Consider the following 14,895-nt stretch of genomic DNA (forward strand, 5'->3'; position numbering starts at 1 on the left):
GTCCTTTGAGTAAGCTGCCCTGTGCCGGTGACATCCCTTGCCTCCCACATTCACCCGTGTGGAACACACATTATCACCACACAGCCTGGCCAAGGTCACACTAATGCAGTTTCTGCTGGCAGAGTTTGGCAAAAGCAAAGTCTCCATAAAGACCTGGTAATGAGACAGGCGGTCACGGGATTAGTCTGCAGTAACAGACTCCACCTGGCAAAGGAGACCATGCAGCAGTTCAGGGCCTGCCTCTTGCCTTACAACCTCATCCGCATGCCTGCCCCAGCCCCTCTCAGTGGGCGCCTGCCAGAGATGGTCAGTTTCTCCTTGCCTCTCCCTGCTGCCACCTTGTGGCCACAGGTGATAGTACCGTCTGCCCCACCCCAAACACACCCCTTAACTAGTCCTCTCAGTGTTTCCTGAAGTCTCCTTGGACCACCCTAATCAGTCACCTGGGGTGCTCATTTAAAATTCACATTCCTAGGCTCCACCCCTAAAGAACCGTGATTTAAGAGGATGGCGCAGATGGGGTGCCACGAATCTGTTTTTTAAGAAGCTATCCAGGGCCGGCCCTGTGGCTTGGCGGTTGAGTGCGCGCACTCCACTGCTGGCGGCCCGGGTTCAGATCCTGGGCGTGCACTGACGCACCACTTCTCCAGCCATGCTGAGGCTGCGTCCCACATACAGCAACTAGAAGGATGTGCAACTATGACATACAACTATCTCCTGGGGCTTTGGGGAAAAAAAAAGAGGAGGATTGGCAATAGATGTTAGCTCAGAGCAGGTCTTCCTCAGCAAAAAGAGGAGGATTAGCATGGATGTTAGCTCAGGGCTGACCTTCCTCACAAAAAAAAAAAAAATGCTATCCATATGTTTCCTCGTGGGCTAGGAGGTGCTGGAATAAGCACTTTGGGTGCCTTACACATTGCTTCCTCACAGCAATCCAGCACAGCAGTTACCACAGATCTGAGTGCACGAAAGAGGACTCGTAGGTCAGGTCCAAGGTCACACAAGTAGATTGGCAATAACGCATGAGATTTATCAATCAGCTTTATTGATCACGTACACCTGTGTTCATTTTACACCTCACAAAACCCTTTCATGTCCATCATTTTTGGGTCTCCTTCCTCTCCCTGTGACCTCCCTCATAATCACCCCCATGTTACAAGCAAGGACACCAAAGGCCAGAGGGTCCACGAAGCTTGTCCATTTCCCACACATCCTTGAAGCCTCCGCTTCCACTGCTAACTGCCTTATCATTCCACGATTTCCACTCCAGACCCTCAGGAAGAATCTCTTTGGCCCAGCTCACCTTGCACGTGGCTGAGACATGTACTGACTCTAAAATCTGTGCTGCTGCTTGTTCCGCAGCCTCCGGGTCAGGGCCTAGGCCAAGAGTTGTGACAAATGCAGATATTTACTCAATGGGCATCTACAAGTTTCCCTGCACAGGGCCAGATGCTCGGATTGTAGAGATAAGACATGGCCTCAAGGAGGAGAGAGAGACCGAGAAACAGACAGTGACCCCAGAACTGTCCAAGGGGAAAAAGCAGGAGCCCTGGAAGCTGTAGGCAGGGTACGATGTCACTCAGCCCCTTTGTGTTACAAAAATCAGATCCACAGCCAGGTTTCCTGTGGGCTTGCACATGGATGGAACAAACTGGACCAGTGTCAGAGGCCAAGGCAGCTCTGGGGACCGGCCACTCCCGCCTCTCCTGCCTCTGCTCTGTCTGCTCTGTGTTCCTCTCACTCCTGAGCAGCTGCCTTTTCTCTCTACTTTGTACACCCCTTTCTGCTGTGTGGTTTCTGCTTTCTCATAGCTTCGGCATCATTTCCCCATGGTCTTGGCCCCAAATCGACCTCCTGGCTTCTCTCTGCAGATGCAGCCAGTTCAGCCTTTGCTCCCATTGCTGCCTGCCTGATGTCACGAGGCTGTGGGGGCAGGCACAGAACAGTCACGGAGTTGGCCTAAGACTGCCCAAGGGTGGTCAGTGTGGCCACACACATGTCCAGAGCCTTCCACCCTTACCAACCCAGCCCACTTCCTACCTATTTACTTCCCAAAACACCCTGTCATGATCCCATTCTCACTGCTACAACTCAAAATGCACTATAGCCTTCCCAGCAGGATTGAAACTTGATGTCCTACTTCCAAGAGCGATTGGGGCAGGGGCCGTCAAAAAACCTCTTGACCTCAGAGTCCAGTGCCCTCAGATTTACATAGTCTCCTCCACGTGTGATTTCCATCCATTCTCCAAACTGTGGGATAAATCCCCAATTTAATCATCACCTACACCATGTATAAACAGTGTATCACATTCACACACCACATCTTGTAAGATACATGAGTTGGGCAAAACCACATTTGGACCAACAAGCTGCGTGTAGGAGAGTAGTTTGGGGGTGGAGGGAGGGTGGAAATACTCATCCCTTGATGCCCAACCCATGTACTGCAGCTTGGGCCACTGGCCCGAGGCATGGATCACATTCTACAGGAGGGCGTTTTGCTGTAGAGTCCCCAGCTGGGGCTCTAACTTGCCAGTGGAGGTCTTGCTCAGACCAGTGAATCCCACAGGAGTCTGACTGAGTCAGCACATCAGAAAACCTTCCCCTGGGGAGTCTGCAGGAAGGGCTCTTACCCCCTCCCCCTCCCATCCCCACCCCCACCCTGCAGCAGTCCATTCTGTTCCGGGGTGCTGGGCCAGAGCTGAGCCACTGTCTTCTGTGTTTGCTCAGGATGACGACAGCCTGAGGGCCTGAGACTTCCTGCCAAGTCGGTGGAGCCAGGCCTGGCTTTGTATTTCTGTAATGAAAATTCCACAGAACCTTGGTGAGCTGCCTGACAACTTTGTGTCTGGGGACGGGACGTCTTGACTTCCGAGCTAGACCCAAAGATCTCAGCTCAACAGGAAGCCACTCCCTTCACCTACTGGCTCTTGGCTGGCAACTCAGAACAGCTGCAGCTGCCCCCGTGGCCGGGGCTGCCAGGCTCTGTTTCTTAGCCATCAGTACCCTCATGGTGGAAATATCCCTGAGCTGATCTGACGAGGGCCCCCTCTGCCTGCAACAAAAAGAGCTCCTCTCTCTTTTGTGAACGGGCAAGTGGGTTTGGCTGAGCCTGGACAGGAGGTAGAGCAGACACTGATATCCAGACCGTCTCCCTCACTAGAACCTAAGCTCTCTGGTCGCGGAGACCTTGCTGGTTACAGAGCTTAGCACATGATAGGCACTCAATAAATATTTACTGAACAAATGAGTAAGAATAAATGCAGGATGAGTGTTATCTTCCCAGCACCCTCCCTTCTACTGAGAACTGTTCTTCTCCAACCATGCAACCTCAGGATCTGCCCAGTACTTAGAGACACTCCCCACCTCCCACCCCACCCCCCTCCCCTGGCCAGAACTGATGGGTCCGGGGGAGGACACCTGACCCAGGCCAGGCCAAAGAAAGTCTTTCCCTGAGAATTTGTCAAGCAGGAACTCAGGAAGTCAGTCTCTCTGCTGTAGGAGCTGAAAGATATGAAATTTAGATACATGAGGCAGCCATGTTCATTCCTCATCTTTTACGAGGAGTGAGAGAGAAGGCGGCTGATGCACAAAGACAAGTAGAGACAAGAAAGGGCTGTCAGCATCCCAGCTCCCGGTCCCAGAAATTCCTGAGGCCCAGCTGTGCTGTCTCCTCCTGCAGGCTGGTGGCCAACACTTCCTTTGATGGAATGAGGCACCTCAGCATCTTTCCAGTAAATCCCCCTTTTCTCGGCTTAAAAATATTAAGATTAAAAAAATAAACTAGTATAAAGAAAATAAAAATGCCCCATAACACAGTACCCAGAAAAACCCTACTGATAATAAAAAAGTAATATATGCCATCACTGGAAAATTGAAGGGTACGGGAAGTCATCATGAGAATCCAAAGCTTTCCTCTTTCCACCCAGTCCCTCTTCCCAAAGGTTAGCAGTTTCTCGTAAATCTAGTTCTTCTAGACCAAAGTCTAGCATATGTGTGTGTGTATATATGTGTATATATGTATTTATTTATTTAATGTATACGAAAAGCATTAGAGTACGTTTACTATTCTGCAACTTTTTCTCACTTAATATACTGTAGAGATTGGCCCATATCAGGGCAGACAAGTCTTCATCTTTTTAACTGCTGCACACTCTTCCGTTGTATGAATGCACCATAGATCATTTATGCGGTTCCCAATGGAGAGACATTTAAGGTGCTAACCGCTGTGGATTTTGTGATTACATACTATGCAACAGTGAACATATTTATGCATTTGTCTTGGGCATACTTTTGGAAGTGTATCCACAGGGTAAATTCCTAGCGGTGAAATTGCTGGGGCAGAGTTCATGCATTTTTTTTTTAAAACAGCTGTTGATGCCTTTTGCCAAATTGTTCTTCAAAAAGCATGTCCCCACTTACGTTCACGCCAACAGAGGATGAGAATGCCTGCTTCCTCATACCCTTCCCGAGATGGAATATTATCAGACTTTTAAATTTTTGCTAAACTGATAAGTGAAAACTCCTATCTCATTATTTAGATTTACATGTCTTGATGAAAAATGTTGAACTTCTTTTCCAGTGGATGTACTGGTCATCTATATGTATTTATTTTTTATGAAAACTGCCTATTCATATCAATGGAACAAAATATTATTTGTTCCAATATATGAGAATCTGCAATACAATAAAAATAAAATAGTATATTAATGTAGAAAATAAGGCTTAATCAAATAAATGCTGTTGAGACAACTGGAAAACCAATCGTCAAAATACCACCAGTGCCTCATCTCTCTCCTTCCAGTAGGTGGTCAGATATTTGAACCTAAAATGAAGCCAAGAAAGTCCTAGAGTAACGTCAGGATGGATGATTCATCATTGCAGAGGGAAGAAGGCTTTTCTTCCCTTCCCTGGAGCCCCAAATCAGACACCATAAAGAAAAAGAAAAAATACAAAAAACTTCTGTAGGGTCAAAAGTATAAAACCGAAGGCAAGTAAATTATAAACTGAGAGAAAATAGCTTATCTCCTCTATTAATAAAGTGCCCGTAGAAAGCCATAAAAAGCGGACACGGCGGTGAAATCACTTGGGCCGCTGGCTGGTTCCCTCCTCGAGTGTAAAAGCATTGCTGCACGACTGTGAGAAAGCCCTGGGAAGAGAGAAGGCGGGCGGTCCTGCTGCTGGAGGGAAACAGCAGGCCAGAGCCAAGGGCGGCTGGCTCCCCTGGAGAGAGGTGAAAATGGCAGAGACTCATAATAAATAACCTTAAAAAGAGAGGGGCAGAAATGAGAGAGAGAGAGACAGGAGGAGGAGGAGGAGGAGGAGGAGGAGGGAGGAGGCAGGCAGGGAATGGAAAGGAAGAGGAGGGAGACGGCTCGGCGGGCCCCTTGGGGATCTGGCGGCGCTGAGCGCAGCCAGGGCGTCCCCTGGGCCCCGGGTGAAGCGTTCGCCCTCCCCAGGCTGCGATCTCTTTACCGACCTGAGTAAAGAAGAAAAAGGCCTTGGGACTGACCGGTACAGGAAAGAAAATCCATACTGGTCATGCTGTTAAAGGAGATCTCGAATCAACTTCTCACTTCAGAACAGAAGACAAGAAGATGAGCCGGGAAGGGAAGTCTCAATGTCGGCCAAGAGCGGACAGCAAGTTCACGGGAAGTTTCCGCGACGGTGGGCTTGGCTTCGGAGAGTGAGAAGACGGGGGAGAAGGTGATGCGACTGTTGCTGCCGCCGCGAGGATTCCGCTGATTCTGAAAGTCCGGGGGAAAATGATTCAGGGTCAGGAAAAACTGCTGAGAACTCCCGGTGCCTAAACAGCCCGAGGAGGTGGGAATCCTCAACCAAAAAGGACGCAAGAAGCAATTATAGAATGATGCGCGTGAGATCCAGAGCTTCATACTCCTAACTCTTGTTGACTTTTAATACTGTTAGTATTCACACTATTAATATTAAAAGTAAGTGGAACTCAATTTTTTTTAAGTGGGTGTGTACAATAAACAACCACTTTGGAAAATTGGCAGTTTCTTACAAAGTTAAAAGCATGCACTTCCCCCCTGACCTAGGAATTCCATTCCTACAAATTTATCCAAGAGAAAGGAAAACATATGTCCACAGAAGATTTGCGCACAAACCCGATCGATGGTTGTTTGGTTGGGAGCACTGGCCGGCAAGAGGCACAAGGGAAGTGATGGAAATGTTCTCTGTCGTGATAGGGGTGGTGATTACGTGGGTGGACACGTGTCAGGCCTCATGGAACTGTACACCAAAGATCTGTGTATTTCTCTGTATACAAGTTATTACCCAATTTTTAAAAGCAGTTAAAAAATTAAAATAAGACATATATTTAAATGCACAGTGGAGGACTACATACAGAACATAGACCTGGGTATTATAATTCTTAAAGGCCATTTTAAATAATTAGAGAGTGTTCGCTTTCAGATGCCGTGGGTTACGCTCTGATGGTTATAACTGTATCCATTTTTCTAAAGTATGACAGTTATATAGAATACAAAATAAATACAGTTCCTATTTTCCTTTCATATTAGCATTGTCACCTTTTTACTCCTTCTAATGCAGTTGTGGGGGACACACTTTTAACACAGGTAATGTTTTGTGAAATTTTTTGCTTGTGACAGCTGGTTTGATCTTTTTCCTGCCCTTCCATATTTTCCTTATAAAAGTTCCCTCAGTCCCGTGACGAGTTCATGAACAAACTCTTCCTTTAATATTCTTTGTTAGAGTAGAAGTATTTTCATGAATATTTCTCCTGCCAATAATATATTCTAAATTAGTGATGGCAAAATATTGAGTCCTTAGTTTACTGTTAATCATTCTGCTCTACTCTTTAGAACTAAAGCAACATAAGGGCACATACATTCACACCTGTTGGGGGTAATAACACTCTCATGCCTTTTTTTGTGTGTGTGTGAGGAAGATCAGCCCTGAGCTAACATCCATGCCAATCCTCCTCTTTTTGCTGAGGAAGACCGGCCCCGAGCTAACATCTATTGCCAATCCTCCTCCTTTTTTTTTCCCCTCCCCAAAGCCCCAGTAGGTAGTTGTATGTTGTAGTTGCACATCCTGCTGGTTGCTGTATGTGGGAAGCCGCCTTAGCATGGCCAGAGAAGCGGTGCGTTGGGATCCGAACCCCGGCCGCCAGTAGCGGAGTGCGTGCACTTAACCACTAATAAGCCACGGGGCCAGCCCCTCTCATGCCTTTTGTATTAGTGTTTATATTAGTTGAATTATATAGCATGAATTATATAGAATGTTACATTTTGATCGTGTGACCAGTTTTTACAAGAGAAATTTATCTTTCTGATCATTTTGTCTTTTCTATTTAAGAATATGTAAAACTGAGGCCGGCCCCATGGCTTAGCGGTTAAGTGCGTGCGCTCCGCTACTGGCCGCCCAGGTTCAGATCCCGGGCGCGCACTGACACACTACTTCTCCGGCCATGCTGAGGCCGTGTCCCATATACAGCAACTAGAAGGATGTGCAGCTATGACATACAACTATCTACTGGGGCTTTGGGGGGAAAAAAAAAGGAGGAGGATTGGCAATAGATGTTAGCTCAGAGCTGATCTTCCTCAGCAAAAAAAAAGAGGAAGATTAGCATGGATGTTAGCTCAGGGCTGATCTTCCTCAAAAAAAAAAAAGAATATGTAAAACTGATTTTTGAAAGGAATATATGATCAAAGTTAAGTTGATTTTTTTCCTATGGTCTAAATATAGAGAAAACAGATCCTATATTTGATTATGATTTCTTTATCCTCATTATCTCAACATGAGGGAAGGCTTTATTGAACAAGAATCTAAAACAGGAAATTCTCTTCGCTTTATCCCAAGGCTGGGTTTTTAATTCATGTTATTCGTTCATTACCAAAAATAAGTGCTACTTCATATATATATAGAAAAGAGGGGGCATATCAGTAAACTGAAGTGGAAAGAAGCAGTTATAAAGACTAGCTTGTGACGAAATGGTAATGAAGCTCTCTCCTCACAGTGAACCCACGACCAGCTAGCTTTATAGATGAGTTCTACCAAACTTTGAAGGAATGGATCCTCTGTACTTTATACAAGTTGTTCCAGAAAACAGAAAAAGAAGGCAAGCCAACTAGTTTTATGACGTTTTTACTTCAGCTAAGGACAGCACAAGAAAATAAAAATACAGGCCTCATTCACTTAAGAATATAAATGTGAAAATCTTAAATAAAATATGGGCCAACCAAATCCAAAAGTTTATTGAAAAAGAAATGGTCCAACCTGATTAAGTCAAGTTTGTCCCAGAAATGCAAGGATGATATGTCCCCCAAAATTATTCCTTCCCCACAGACCCCCATCCTGTTGGGAACAGCATGTGCCCAGCCCCAAGGGATAAGTCACGATTAGTCACAGCCATCCCCTTCTCCTTTGCCAAATACTCAGAATGCAAACCTCCCTTGCAGGCAGAGCACCATGATCCTGCTGGGGGAGGGGGCTTCTGGGAAAGTTGATCTTTTGCTGGTAAAAGGAGAGTCACTTCAAGTAAAGCAGTTTTGTGCTTCTGCTCCTGCTCCCTCCCTTTCACCACCAGATTTATGCCTTTGAATGTGGCACCCATCTTGCAACCATGAGGTGACTAGCATAAGGACAAAAAGCCAGTGTGCTGAGGATGGCAAAATAGAAAGATAGGCTCCTACTGGATGACGCTATCAAGCTGCTAGGCCAGCCTGAGATGGCCCACCTCCAGACTGCTTCTTGAGAAGTTAATACCCTTAGGTTTTCAGATACTATTGCTGGTATTCTGTACACGCAGCTGAGACCATTCCTACCAATCCAAATGGTATATCAGCAGAAAACCTACCAATATTATTAATTGTATTAGTGGACTAAACGAGAAAGATCACATGATTGTATGATTAGAAATAGAAAAAAACTCATAGAGTGCAATGCCTAATTTTAACTTTTTGTGTGTGTATGTGAGGAAGATTGGCCCTGAGCTAACATCTGTACCAGTCTTCCTCTATTTTGTATATGGGATGCCACCACAGCATGGCTTGATGAGCGGTGCATGGGTCCGCACACGGGATCCGAACCCCAGGCTGCCAAAATGGAGCATGTGAACTTAACCACTATGCCACCGGGCTGGCCCCTAATTTTAACTTTTAAAACTTCAGAAAACTAGGAAGAGAAACAATTTCTTTACCTTGAAAAAGACTATATATGAAAAACCTACAATTAGCATATTTAATGATGCCCTCCCTGTAAAGATGGGAATAAGACAGTATTGCCACTACCGCAATACTAGGGGTCCTGGCCATTGTACTAAGATAAGAAAATGAAATAGGGGCCAGCCCCATGGTGCAGTGGTTAAGTTCAGTGCATTCAGCTTTGGCAGCCTGGGTTCACAGGTTCAGATCCCGGGCACGGACTTACACCACTTGTCAGCCATGCTGTGGTGGCAACCCACATATAACGTAGAAGAAGATTGGCACACATGTTAGCTCAGGACTAATCTTCCTCAAGCAAAATAAATAAAAATTAATTAATTAATAAAAAAAAGAAAATGAAATAAGCAGTATAGAGACAGGAAGGGAAAAGATAAACCTGTTGTTACCTGTGATGATATGATTGCCTATGAAGAAAATCTATGAGAAACAATAAGCAAGCCATTAGAACCAATAGGCGAGTCGGGGACTTGGTTGGATGCAAGAAAAATTTAATACTAATAGCTCTCCTCTACACTGGCATAATCAACTAGGAATTATAGAAAACAAAATATCATTCAAAATAGTAACAAAATCTATAAAGTATTCAGAACTTAAATTAATTAAGAATATTCTTACATTTATGTAAATCCTTTATGGAAAAAATTTGAAAGTGTTAAAGGACATAAAAGTTCAGTATAAATGTACAGAGAAACTATTTGGATGGGTCAACTCAATATTACAAAGATGTCAATTCTCCCTAAAATAATATATAAGTTCAATTTTCAGGAATTTGACAATATGAGAGTATAAAGGTACATGAATAGCCATATCAGTTTTGAAAAAGAAAAGAGGAGGGAATCACCCTGCCAGATATTAAAAGATACTGCAAAAGTCGTAGCAAACAAACACACAAAAAACCACAACTGGTACTGCTTGGTAACTGACAAATGAAAAAAAGATACTGAATAGAGAGGACAGAAACAGACCATGTGCATATGGAAGCTTGATACAGAATAAAGATAGGATGACATCAGTGGGCACAGGTTAGACTAGCAGGCAGGGTAAGAAGCTGCCTCACTCTATGGAGAAAGAAGAAATCAAGCTCTATCCCTACCTCACACCATATATAAAAGTAAACTTCAGGTGGATTAAAGACTTTAAAACAAAAGGTTAAACTATAAATCTAATAGAAGAAAATGTAGGAGAGTATTTTTGTGGGATTTTCTTAAACAAGACACCAAAACCACAAACCATAAAAGGAAACATTGATGGATTTGAATACATTAAAATTAAGAATTTCTGGGGCCGACCCCGTGGCGTAGCGGTTAAGTGCGCGAGCTCCGCTGCTGGCAGCCTGGGGTTCGGATCCCGGGCACGCACTGACACACTGCTTGTCAGGCCATACTGTGGCGGCGTCCCACATAAAGTGGAAGAAGATGGGCACGGATGTTAGCTCAGGGCCAGTCTCCCTCAGCAAAAAGAGGAGGATTGGCACAGATGTTAGCTCAGGGCTGATCTTCCTCGTGCACATACACACACTAAATAAATAAATAAATAAATATTTACAAAAGGTATATATTAAAAAAAAAATTAAGAATTTCTGCTCAGCGAAGGATATCACAGACCTACCCACTGTTGTCTGCCTACTCTGCTGACATTCATTCATTCATTTATTCAAGAAATTTTTATCAAGCACCATGCCAGCACTGAGGCTACAACGGTGAGCAAAGTTCACAACAGGGAACGTGATCCCTGTAGAAATGTGGCTGGACTGGCATTGCTGAGTGAGATGGCAGGAGGAGTACATTCCCCAAAAGTGGCATCTTTTCAACAAAGATGCAGGTAGTATTTTGGCAGGATCATTGTTAAGACTATAATAAAAAGACACCAGAGGAAGCATATAAAAGTGAGACATGAGACACAGAGAGGGAAGCCGAAGGAAGTGTCTTATTTGATGTGACCATTCCTCCCTCAGCCCATGCAGCAGTTTCTACCCCCTAGAGCATGGGCTGTTTCTGAGTGCCTGCTATCCCAAAGCTTGCCATCTAGAGGGGTAGACAGACATTAAAACAAAGTATCATAATAGCTTTGGCAGGGTTGTAGGAACTTACAATACAGTAACTAATCCAGTTTAGAGAGCTCAAAGAGCAATTTTGCTCCTGGAATTCAGCCAGAGCTAGAGCCACCAAATCCACCACATCCCCACTGACAGACTGGTCATGCTTCAAGTCCAAGAGACCCCGGGGGATGGCTTCATTAGTGACTTTGCCATGCAAACCCTGGACAGAAACATTCCATTCCACCTGCTGACACTCAGGATGAGTTCCATGAAACCCCACTTCTGATTCTAATTTTTGTTTAGTCGAGTTCTTTTTTTTTTGGTGAGGAAGGTTGGCCCTGAGCTAACATCTGTTGCCAATCTTCCTTTTCTTGCTTGAGGAAAGTTGTCCCTGAGCTAACATCTGTGCCAGTCTTCCTCTATTTTTTTGTACGTGAGACACTGCCATAGCATGGCTTGATAAGCAGTGTGTAGGTCAATGCCTAGGGTCTGAACCTGTGAACCCTGGGCCGCCGATGTGGAGCATGCAAACCCAACCACTATGCCACCAGGCCAGCCCCAAAATCGGGTTCTTTTGGCTACAAGGAAAAAGGAATAAACTTAAATCACCTAAAAAAACTTAGTTTTTTAACCTTCATGGCAATAATTGATTCAGGCAAGAATCATTAATGGCTGCTTCAACTTGTGGGCCAAAGTTTGATTAGGAATGGATATTTATATAGTATCAAAATATTTCCCCCACAAAAGTGCTTCTCAGTTACAAAATGAAAAATAGAATCTTGACAATGAAGAAACATGGATTCCACCTTAACCAAGTTATCAAAGTTAACAATGGTAATGGGTCTAATTGACATAATGTCTTTCCTAATATGATGCACTGAGAAAGACACATCACTTATGTAATATTCCTGCCAGAAAAACAACCTGAATCCAATCATGAGAAACATCAGACAAATTGAAGGAAATTCTACATAATTGAGGGATATTTTATATAATTACTAGACTGTAGTATTAAAAAATGTCAAAGTCATGGGGCCGGCCCTGTGGCGTAGTGGTTAAGTTCACATGTTTCGCTCCAGTGGCCTGGGGTTCAGCGGTTCAGATCCTGGGCACGGACCTACTCACTGCTCATCAGGCCATGCTGAGGTGGCCTCCCACACAGAAGAAGTAGAAGGACCTACAACTAGGATATACAACTATGTACTGGGGCTTTGGGGAGAAAAAAGAAAAAAAATGTTAAAGTCATAACAAATAAAGACAAGTTAAGGAACTAAAGGAAACTAAAGAGATATGGTCCTGGATTGGATCCTAGACTGGGGAAAAAAGCTATAAAGGACATTTTCTGGACAATTGGCAAAATGGGAATATGAACTGTGGATTGTATCAATATTAAATTTCCTGAAATTAATAACTATCCTGCAGTTATGTAAGAAAATGTCCTTGTTTTTAGGAAACACACATTGAAATATTAGTGGTAAAGGGCATGATGTCTCCAACTTACTCTCAAATGGTTCGGGAAAAAACAGAGAAAGAGTGATAAAGCAAATGAGACAAAATGTTAACAAATGGTCAGTCTGAGCCAAGTTGATACATAAAATTAACAATCATACCATACCTGGGATGTTTATTGTCAACTGCAATAAATTTAGAAGTTTGCAATAAATAGAAAGGCAGCAAAATCCACCTGAGAGACTTCTGCTTCCGGGAAGATGGACTAGATGTACTTCTCCCTATTTCACCTGCTAAGTACAATTAGGACATTATACATAAGCAAAAAAAAAAAGAAGATGAAAGGTGGAGAGAAGAAGGCAGAAAGGCTAGGGACCTCAGGACCCAGGGAACAGCACGATGATGGCGAGTTCCCTGGGTTTTCTTTTTGCTTGCACGTCCCAGTCTTGGAAGTGAAGATGGCAACATGGAAACACCACAGGCACAGACAAAAAAAGCCCCAACTAAAGCCTGCTCTCTCTAGTGGAAGGACCAGGAAAGGGGTAGCCTAACAAGACAGAAAACTTAGAAAATAAACACTCTATTCCAGCTAAATACCACAGAAAAACTGTGGCCCCATCCACATCCACACCAGCAAAGGCCAAGTGGTGAGTCTAGATTTCCACCCTCCCCAGGCTGTAATGAGGCACCCCAGCATCTCTGCCGGGGTGGTTTCCAAGAAGGCCAAGTAGAGAGTGGGGACTTTCACCCCAGCCAGCTGGTAATGAGGCCCCCACACTGCAGGGTCAGTGAAGACCAGTGGGACCCTGGACTTCCATCCAGATTGGGGGCTAATGAGGCATCCCTCCCTGTCCCCTCTGGGGTGGTCAGAGGAGTCCTCCTGGAGAGTCAGGACTTTCACCCATTTCAGCAGGAATGAGGCCATCCTCACTGAGGTGGCAGTGGAGACCATGTGGGGAAGCAGAACTCCCACCCTCACCCAGCAGTAAGGAGAAGCCCCTCCGCCCAATCAGATGTCAACAGACGCTGAGTGGGGAACTTGAACTTCTACCTCCACCTGGCAGCAAAGAGGAAGCACCTCTCCTTTCTCGGCCAGAACAGTGTCAGAAAAAGCCAACTAAAACATAAGGTTAAGTAAGATCCTGAGTCTCATAAAATAATACAAAAATGTCCATGTTTCCATTAAAAATCACTCATCATACCAAGAACTGGGAAGACCTCAAACTGAATGAAAAACAGATGATCCACAGCTGCCGACACCCAAAAGACAGAGATGTTAGAATTATCTGAAAAATATTTTAAAGCAGCAGTGATAAACATGCTTTAACAAGAAACTATGATATTCTTTTTTTTTTTTAAGATTTTTACTTATTTATTTTTTCCCCCCAAAGCCCCAGTAGATAGTTGTATGTCATAGCTGCACATCCTTCTAGTTGCTGTATGTGGGACACAGCCTCAGCATGGCCGGAGAAGCGGTGCATCAGTGCGCGCCTGGGATCCGAACCCGGGCCGCCAGCAGCAGAGCGTGAGCACTTAACCGCTAAGCCACGGGGCCGGCCCAAATTATGATATTCTTGAAACAAATGAAAAGAAAGCTTCAGTAAAGAAATAGATGATCTAAAGGAGACGCAAATGGAAATTTTAGAGCTGAAAATATAATAACTGAAATTAAAGCACAGTGAATGAGCTAAACAACAGAATTGAGGGAACAGAGAAAAGAATCAGTGAACTAGAAGACACAACAATAGCAATCACCCATTCTGAACAACAGAGAAAATAAACTTGAAAAAATAATCATCTCAGAGACTTGTGGGACTATAACAAAAGATCTACCATTGTGTCATCACAGACCCAGAAACAGAGGAGAAAGAGGGTGAGCCTGAAAAAGTTCTCAAAGAAATAACGGCTGAAAACTACCCAAATTTGGCAAGAGACTTAAACTTACACATGCAAGAAAATGAGCAAACCCCAAACAGGATGAACCCAAAGATAGACCCCAAAATAAACATGCAACTACCATGTGACCAGGAATTGCACTCCTGGTCATTTTTCCCAGGGAAATGAAGATTTACGTTCCCACAAAAATCTATACACTAATATTTATAGGAAATTTATTTGTAATGGCCAACAACTGGAATCAGCACAGAATCCTTCAATTCGGGAATGGTTAAACGAACTGTGGTACATCCATACTATGGAATA

Source organism: Diceros bicornis, chromosome 18 (assembly GCF_020826845.1).
Source record: "Diceros bicornis minor isolate mBicDic1 chromosome 18, mDicBic1.mat.cur, whole genome shotgun sequence".
Lineage (NCBI taxonomy): Eukaryota > Metazoa > Chordata > Mammalia > Perissodactyla > Rhinocerotidae > Diceros > Diceros bicornis.